The 7803-nt window shown below is 35.0% G+C and overlaps 1 pseudogene; it reads right to left on the reverse strand.

Annotated features, from left to right (window-relative positions):
• Nucleotides 1-2766: 2766 nt before the first annotated feature.
• LOC136336852 (small nucleolar RNA U3) lies at nt 2767-2854 on the reverse strand (annotated as a pseudogene).
• Between the last annotated feature and the right edge of the window lie 4949 nt (nt 2855-7803).

Raw genomic sequence — 7803 nt, forward strand, 5'->3', positions numbered from 1 at the left:
TATATAGTCAAATAATTTTTGATAAAGGGGCCAACAACACACAATGGAGAAAAGAAAGCCTCTTCAATAAATGGTGCTGGGAAAACTGGAAAGCCACATGCAAAAGAATGAAACTGGACTACAGTCTCTCCCTCTGTACAAAAATTAACTCAAAATGGATCAAAGATCTAAACATAAGACCTGAAACAATTAAGTACATAGAAGAAGACATAGGTACTCAACTCATGGACCTGGGTTTTAAAGAGCATTTTATGAATTTGACTCCAATGGCAAGAGAAGTGAAGGCAAAAATTAATGAATGGGACTACATCAGACTAAGAAGTTTTTGCTCAGCAAGGGAAACTGATAACAAAATAAACAGAAAGCCAACTAAATGGGAAATGATATTTTCAAACAACAGCTCAGATAAGGGCCTAATATCCAAAATATACAAAGAACTCATAAAACTCAACAACAAACAAACAAACAATCCAATAAAAAAATGGGAAGAGGATATGAATAGACACTTCTCCCAGGAAGAAATACAAATGGCCAACAGATATATGAAAAGATGCTCATCTTCTTTAGCTATTAGAGAAATGCAAATCAAAACGGCAATGAGATACCACCTCACACCTGTTCGATTAGCTGTTATTAGCAAGTCAGGTAATAGCAAATGTTGGAGAGGCTGTGGAGAAAAAGGAACCCTCATACACTGTTGGTGGGAATGTAAAGTAGTACAACCATTATGGAAGAAAGTATGGTGGTTCCTCAAAAAACTGAAAATAGAACTACCTTATGACCCAGCAATCCCTCTACTGGGTATATATCCCCAAAACTCAGAAACATTGATATGTAAAGACACATGCAGCCCCATGTTTATTGCAGCATTGTTCACAGTGGCCAGGACATGGAAACAACCAAAAAGCCCATCAATAGATGACTGGATAAAGAAGATGTGGCACATATACACTATGGAATACTACTCAGCCATAAGAAATGATGACATCGGAACATTTACAGCAAAATGGTGGGATCTTGATAACATGATACGAAGCGAAATAAGTAAATCAGAAAAAAACAGGAACTGTATTATTCCATACGTAGGTGGGACATAATAGTGAAACTAAGAGACATTGATAAGAGTGTGGTGGTTACGGGGGGGAGGGGGGAATGGGAGAGGGATAGGGGGTGGGAGCGGCACAAAGAAAACAAGATAGAAGGTGACAGAGGACAATCTGACTTTGGGTGGTGGGTATGCAACATAATTGAAAGACAAGATAACCTGGACTTGTTATCTTTGAATATATGTATCCTGATTTATTGATGTCACCCCATTAAAAAAATAAAATTATAAAATTAAAAAAAAAAAAAAAAAAAACTTGCAGAGACTAACATTTATTCTTTGTGCTATAAAGTTCCCTGGGTTTGGGCAAATGCCTAATGGCATGTGTTCATTATTACAGTATTATATTATGTATTTATTATAGAATATTAATTATATTTTATTGTCTTAAAAATCCTCTGTGCTTTCTTATTTTTCCCTCTCTCCTCTTCCTGAACCCAGGATAACCACTGATCTTTTTACTATCTCTATTGTTTTACCTTTTCCATATACCTGGAGTCAGAAAGTATAAGGCCTTTTAGGTTGGTTTCTTTTACTTAGAATGCATTTAATGGCTTTTTATGGCTTGATAGCTCATTTCATTTCACAAAATAATATTTCATTCTGTGGATCTGTTATAGTTTGCTCATCTACTCACCTATTGAAGGATATCTTGGTTGTTTCTGCTCTTGGGCAATATGGATAAAGATGATATGAGTGTTCATATGCAGATTTTGTGTCAACCTAAATTTTCAACTTATTTGAGTAAATACATAGAATTGCGATTACTGGCTTATATGGTAAGACTACATCTATCTTTGTAACTCCTGCTAAACTGTCTTGGTACTCTTAGTTCCACTACATTCTGATTTTCTGCTGAGTCTGTCAGTTACTGAAAAAGGAATATTGAAGTCTAACTATAGTAGTAGAGACCTTGCTGTTCCTATATTTGAAGTAGTTTTTTTTAATTAAAATTTTTTTAATTTTATTTATTCATTTTTAGAGAGGAGAGAGAGAGACAGAAAGGGAGAGAGAGGAGAGAGAGACAGAGAGAGAGAAGGGGGGAAGAGCTGGAAGCATCAACTCCCATATGTGCCTTGACCAGGCAAGCCCAGGGTTTCGAACCAGCGACCTCAGCATTTCCAGGTTGACGCTTTATCCACTGCGCCACCACAGGTCAGGCCTGAAGTAGTTTTTTTTAATGGAAAACATATTGTTGCATTTTTTTTATCCACTGACAATCTCTGACTTTTAATTAGCATATTTAGACTATTCACATTAAAAGTGATTACTGTTGTAGTTAGACTAGTATCAACAATATTTGTGTCTATATTATATTTCTTGAATTTATTGTTTCTCTTTTATGTTGCCAGTCCTCTGCTGCCTTTTCTGGTTTTAATTGAGCATTTTATATAATTCCACTTTCTGTCCTCTTCTTAGTATAGTAATTAGTGTTATTTATTATACTTGTTTCAGTGAGTGTTTTCAAACTTGTAGTATCTTTTTTTTTTTTAATTTTTTTTTTTGTAAATTTTTTTATTTATTCATTTTAGAGAGGAGAGGGAGAGACAGAGAGAGAAGGGGGGAGGAGCTGGAAGCATCAACTCCCATATGTGCCTTGACCAGGCAAGCCCAGGGTTTTGAACCGGCGACCTCAGCATTTCCAGGTCGACGCTTTATCCACTGCGCCACCACAGGTCAGGCCATAGTATTTATTGACAACTAATCTACTTAACGAACTATAGAAATGATCCCTGAAAGTATAGTCTTAACAACTAATCTACTTTTTAAAAAAACATTATATCTGCATTACTAATAGTGCAAATATTTTTTAACCTAGTGTTTCCAGTTTCTCCTTCCTATCCACTATAACAGGGGTTGGGAATCTATGGCTCGCAAGCCAGATATGGCTCTTTTGATGGCTGCATCTGGCTCACAGACAAATCTTTAATAATAAAAAAAAAACATTAAAAATATAAAACATTCTCATGTATTACAATCCATTCATTTTCTACCACTCATGTGCATGGTTGCGGGTGGCTGGAGCCAATCACAGCTGTCCTCTGGAACAACACCAAATTTTTATTGGATAATGCATAACATACATGATTGTTGTATGGCTCTCACGGAATTACATTTTAAAATATGTGATGTTCATGGCTCTCTCAGCCAAAAAGGTTCCCGACCTCTGCACTATAACATCACTGTAGTTCACTTTACCTAACCATATGCTATTGTCACCCTGTATGTTGTCAGCTATTAATACTTTGGCCAGTTATCTATTAAATCAATTAAGAATAGTAATAGTGAAATATTTATTTAACCTTGTTGAGTCTGTCCCTGAAAACTTTTTTTAAATGCAGACCAGAATTTCTGACCAATAACATTTTACTACTCTCTGAAGAATGTATATTTTTAATTTATTTTTATAATAATTGATATACAGTATCATTACTTTCAGGTTAAAACATAGTGATTAGACATTTATATACTGTACAAAGTGATTATCACTCCAGTAAATCTGGTACCCATCTGACACCATGCATACTTATTACAATAATGTTGACTATATTCCTTATGCTGTACTTCACATCTCATTACTATTTTTATAACTTTCAATTTGTACTTATTAATCTCTTAAACCCTTTAACCCCGTCCTCCAATAATACCCTTTCCATCTAGTAACCATAATTTGTTCTCTGTATAAGGAACTAATACAACTTAAAACTAAAAAGAAAAAAATCGAATTAAAAAATGGGCGAAAATCTGAATAGACTTTTCTCCAAAGAGAACATACAGATGGCCCATTGACATATGAAAAGATGCTCTACACCACTCACCAACAGGGAAATGCAAATTAAAACCACTATGAGATATCACCTCACACCTGTAAGAATGCCGCTCATCAATAAATCAACCAACAGCCAGTGTTAGTGAGGACGTGGAGAAAAGGGAACCCTCATGCACTGTTGCTGGGATTGTAAATTGGTGTGGCCACTGTGGTAAGCATTGTGGAGGTTCCTAAACAATTAACATAGGATTAACATATGGCCCAGCAATTCACTTCGGGGTTATTTAAAGAAATCTAAAATACTAATTTAAAAAGATATATGCACCCTTTTGTTCACCGCAGTATTATTTACAATATCCAAGATTTGAAGAATTTCTTTTTACCTTTGTTGTAGGCAAGTATACAAGGGACAAACTGCTCTAGTTTTGATGAGAAAAATCTTTATTGTTCTTTCACTTTTAAAATATATTATTGCTGGCTATAGAATTCTGGGTTAGTGTATTATTTTTTTTGTCAACACTAAATATTGTACTATACTACCTTCTTGCTTACAAACTTTCTAACAAGAAGTCTGATGTAATCATGATCCTTATCACTCTCTAAGTAAGGTACTTTTGTTCCTTCTGATTTCTTTCAAGATTTTCTTTTTGTCTTTGGTTGTCTGAAGTTAGAATATGACATGCTTTGGTGTAGTTTTGTAGTCGTTGTTATTTATCCTTCCCAATGTTCTGTGAGCTTCCTTGACCTGTGTTTTTTGTTTGGTGGTAATTTTAGAAAATTCTTAGATATTACCTCAACTATTTCTTCTGCCTCTTTATGTTTTTAAAAATTCTTCTTGGCCCTGGCTGATGGCTCAGTGGATAGAGCATAGGCCTGGCATATGGACATCCTTGGTTCAATTTCCAGTCAGAGCACTCAGGAGAATCAACCATCGGCTTCTCTCCCCCTCTTTCTCCCACTTTTTTCTCTCTACTCCTCCTGCAGCCAGTGGCTCAACTGGTTCGACTGTAGGTCCCAGGCATTGAGGATAGCTCCCTTGGAGGGCAACAGCCTTAGACACTAAAAATAACTCAGTAATTGAGCATCAGCCCCAGATGGGATTGCCGGTAGATCCTGGTGGGGGCATGTGTGGGAATCTGCCTCACTATCTCCCCTCCATTCACCTAAAGAGAGAGAGAGAGAGAGAAAGAAAGAAAAGAAAAAAAGAAAAATTATTTTTTCTCTCATTTCATTTTGGGAAGTTTCTATTGACATATCTTTAAACTTTTTTATTCTGCTGTGTCCAATCTACTGATGTGCCCATCAAATGAATTCTTTATTTTTGATAGTGTTTTTTATTATAACATCTTATTCTGATTGTTTTATTAGAGTCTTACTCTTTCTGCTTACATCATCTGTCTTTTCATGTTGTCTGCTTTTTCCATTAGAGATCTTAACATATTAATCATAGTTATTTTAAATTTTCTATATGATAATTCCAAAATGATGTTGTATATGAGTCAACTTCTGTTATTTGCTTTCTCTTTAGACTGTGCTTCTTTTTATATGTTTTAGCATGCCTTGTAATTTTTTTGTTGAAAGTCAGACATGATCTGTCAGGTAATGGAAACTGAGAGAAACATGTGCTTGTGTGAGACTTGATGTTAATCTGGCTCAGAGTTTAGATGTCCTTAATGTTTGCTGTAATTATATCTACTAGAGGCTTCAGATTACTCCAGTATCCTTGTTTTTCCCTGTTATTTTTGGGTCTTCTAAGAACTGAATATTAAATAGATTGTGTCTTAACAGTCATTTCAAATATAATTTACTGTTATTATAGGAGTCCTGTTACATTGTGGTAAAGTGTGGGGCAAGGGAAGCAGTCTATATTCTTATGATTGAATCTCACTGGTTTAGTGGGCTTGAAAACCTGGGATGTGACTTTCAGAAGTGTTTCTCACCCCCCCTCCCCGAATTCTACCCCCCAGTTAGGTGAGAAATGAAAACAAGAGGGTGCTTGAGTTGGCTAATTGCCCTTCCTCCAGGTTGGATAAGGCTCTGTTACAGTTTTTTCCCTTGGACAGTAGGCCTTTGTTGTGGAGAACGTTCTGGACATATTTCAAAATGGTTATTTTTTCCCTCTCCTTACCAGAAGCACAAGGTGATTTTTCTTGGCTCCTTACCTTAAGAACCTGGGAAGGTTTCTGTAGATAAAACTCATGAAAGCATGGGGCCCTAAGATTTGACCTGGCACAGAAGCTGCTGGATTCATATGCTAGTAAAAACACTTAAATGTTAATTTTGTTGAATCGCAGGAGGCTGAATGTTGGAAGAGCTTAAGAACAAACAATTCTTCAATCTAGTTTTTGTTCCTTAGGACTTGAGCTATGAGATAGCTGTCTGAATGGATTTTGATCACTCTAGCTCAAAGATTATAGCAGGATTCTAGAGACAAGGAGGATATTTGTAAATATATCTGTCCTCATTTCTAACCACCAAACACCAAGATGTAGGTATGAAACTATTGTTTTGTTTTGTTTTTCTTTGAAAGGTCTTTCTGTTTTCTTTTAGTAGGTGGTGCTATGTTACAAGGTTTTTTAATTATCTTTTAAATTTTTATTTAGAAAATTAAATTTAACAGGGTGAAATTGATCAATAAGAGTACACAGGTTTTAGGCAAACTTTTTTATAGTATATGAACTGTTGATTATATTATATACTGATCACCCTAAGTCAAATTATTTTCCATCATATTATATTTGTCCCTTTTTAGACCCTTCCCCCCACTGTCTTTCCCACAGCCCCCCCTTCCACTGGCAACCACTTCACTTTTATCTATGCCCATGAGTCTCAGTTTTATATTCCACCTATTTGTGAAATTACACAGTTCTTAACTTTTTCTTATTTACTTACTGTATTTCACTGTCTAATATTCTCAAGATCTATCCATGTTGTTGTAAATGGCAGTGTGTCATCACTTCTTATGTCTGAGTAGTATTCCATTGTATATATGTACCACATCTTCTTTATCCAAACAGTCTGTTGTTTTTTGTAATTTAGAGCGGTTTCACAATAGAAAAGCATTAAGTGTGAGAACTTCTTTCCTGTAGTTTCAGCACATGTCTCTGTGAGGAGAAATAGAGTATCAGTGGTTATGTACACACACCATTTTTTGGCCTAAGGTAATTTATAGATATATTCAGAAATTCCAGTGAAACATACAACAGGAAAGTGGCACTACTTGCATGGGGAAAATAGAAGAAAAGAGTTCATGTGAATGGGATATTTGGGAGAGTTTCAGGGAGAACGTTTATAAAGAGGATTTTATAGATTGAGAAATTCCAGATCATTTACAGGTTATAAGAGACTTGGATAAGAGAGGCAAGGGGAGTTTTATAACACATTGTCATGTCATTGATCTGGAGTTCTTTAAACAACCAAATCATGCAGTGTAGTCTACATGAGCATCGGGCATATATTTGACTTATAAGAAAAGAAGAAAGAGCAGAAAGTTATTGCTTGCAAGTGCAATGAGAAAATAAACAAACAAACACTTACCCTATAAAATATTTTAAAACAGAATGTGTGGAAATACATACTTTCAAAATACCTGGAACTTTCATTATGTGATAAAAATACCCCTAGATTATCACAGTAATTTTAAATGTTAAAAATAAATTGGAAAATGTTTGTAATAATACGTTGTTCTTAGAGTGTTCATAATCATTCATCAGATTATAAATCATTTAAAGCAGCATCATGATTCATCTTTGCTCTGGAAAATTGTAAGTTGTAGAAAGCCAACTTTTTGGTTAGTTACAGATTTACAGTTGGGAAAACAGTGAAAAAAAAACTGAAAAACTGTAAATACTAAGATTTAATTCTTATAGCTTCAGTTAACCTTTCACTTCACTAATTAAGCTATTTTAAGATTAAAAAAATAATTCAT

Source organism: Saccopteryx bilineata, chromosome 4, assembly GCF_036850765.1.
Source record: "Saccopteryx bilineata isolate mSacBil1 chromosome 4, mSacBil1_pri_phased_curated, whole genome shotgun sequence".
Classification (NCBI taxonomy): Eukaryota; Metazoa; Chordata; class Mammalia; order Chiroptera; family Emballonuridae; genus Saccopteryx; species Saccopteryx bilineata.